Consider the following 2,007-nt stretch of genomic DNA (forward strand, 5'->3'; position numbering starts at 1 on the left):
CAATCGAACTATGCTCAATTAAAATGGCATGGCACTATCAAAGATACATTCGTTGAAAATTCAACCACATGCATTCCTAAGATTCAACATCAATCCATTAAAAACAATCACCAAATTTGAAGTCTAGTTTCCTTTCTACGCACCTTAAATCAATATATAAAATAAAAAAATAAAAAAAAATAAAAAATAAATCATTATATAGTCTAACCATAGAAGAGAAGAAATAAATTAACCAGATGAATCAATCTATCTGCTATTCATGATTAACTATTACATTTTGATAATATTGTTCAAGCTTTTAAAAAAGGAGCCGCTCATTATGAAGTGACAAGGAAACGATTAGACATGCTCCGACAATCATCCCACATGATGATTCATAGCGATTCATGATAATTGTTGGTCCTAGACTCCTAGATGTGTTCATGTAGATCCTGATACTGCACAGCCCTCAGAAAAAGACTATTAACAGCTTAATTTCAACTTAAATTGGGAACAGTTGCTATTGGCGGCTATAACTCAAATTAGATGTGTCCAATAGAAATAATTTTGTGGCTAATATGAGCCAATGATAGTCAAAATTTTTAATTTATTCATGTTCAAAATCTGTAGGGATCAAAATCAAAACTTATCCAGCAAAGCCAACATTCAACAGTATAGTGGCTTTTACAGCAATTCCAGCAAGCTCACCAATCTGCATAATAATATTAATTCAGCATAAATGTCACAATATACAACGTTGTGAAGAGAATTGGTGACTTACAGCTCTATCATCAGTGGCAACAGCACAAATTACAAACATGATATATTAGGAGATGATTGACTATAGATTTTGAGATTGGATATTAGAGCCTGTTGGAATTGTTCTCGCAAAGAGCTCTTGACAGCCACCAAAGAGAAGGCGAAGTGTGCCACTTGCTAGGGTTGATCCTATAAATTGTGCTGCAATGTATGCTGCTACTTTTAATAACATTTGTATTGAGTTGAATTCATGATTAGGAACAAAGAGATGCACGACATTCAATATTCTACTGAAACAATTTTTCAAAAATTTCAAATATCTCTAAAATGATTGGACCTGCATCCAACGAAATCTGTGGCAAGAAGCGAATGAAATAGTAAGGACAGGATTAAAGTGTGCCCCAGAGATATGGCCGACTGAATGTATCATTACTGTTACTGTCGATCCCCATACGACGCATATCGCAGGAAATGTAGTAGTACCATTTGTGCTCTTGTTCACTATCACTGAAGCGCAGCCAGCAAAGACTATGAATTAGGTGCTAAATATTTCAGCAACTATCTTTGAAAAAAAATTTTGATGAAATTATTGAGATGGACAGACAAAATAGTACAGGAGTATAGCATATGATCATGTGCTGAATATTTGGTAAGAATACCTTCAACTACTGTTATCTTTTTTTTTTCTTTTTCTATAGACATAAGTTAACGGTATCTATAGAAAACTACAGACTATAAATGAAGCAAACAGACGACGAAGAAGCACGCCTTACGCACAGAAGGTACAGAGATTCTCAAAGCTGAATCGATATCAGCAGATGATCTATTCTCCTCTTCTCTAGAATTAGGTGGAATTTCCTCTCCCATGGGTCTCTCATTACCCATGATCTCTCAATATATATATATATATATATCATTTTAACGAAATACAAAATATATATGTTGGTACTTATGCAATATGCATGAAATGAAATTACCAATAGAACTAGTTAAGAACATGGTGACTTTCATGGGTTGTGATTATTTATGTGAAAAATTAATAGTAAAAAAAAAAAATTAGCGAAATCCACTAGTCTGATTTAAGGATTACAGTGTGCTCGCATCTTAATAACATTAAAAGTCATTAAAATGTAATAGATGAAAATTAAGAATAGTATCTCTTATGATGAAAACATTAGCATTGACGCATTTTAGATATCATTAGGCGATGGGGGGCGATAAGTTGGACTTCACAATTGATATTAGGAGAGAATGGGCATTCTTAAAGAT

At 33.3% G+C, this 2,007-nt stretch overlaps 1 pseudogene; it reads right to left on the reverse strand.

Annotated features, from left to right (window-relative positions):
- Positions 1-625: 625 nt before the first annotated feature.
- On the reverse strand, positions 626-1,623 carry LOC110039592 (annotated as a pseudogene).
- Between the last annotated feature and the right edge of the window lie 384 nt (positions 1,624-2,007).

This window comes from Phalaenopsis equestris, unplaced genomic scaffold (assembly GCF_001263595.1).
Source record: "Phalaenopsis equestris unplaced genomic scaffold, ASM126359v1 Scaffold000002, whole genome shotgun sequence".
Lineage (NCBI taxonomy): Eukaryota > Viridiplantae > Streptophyta > Magnoliopsida > Asparagales > Orchidaceae > Phalaenopsis > Phalaenopsis equestris.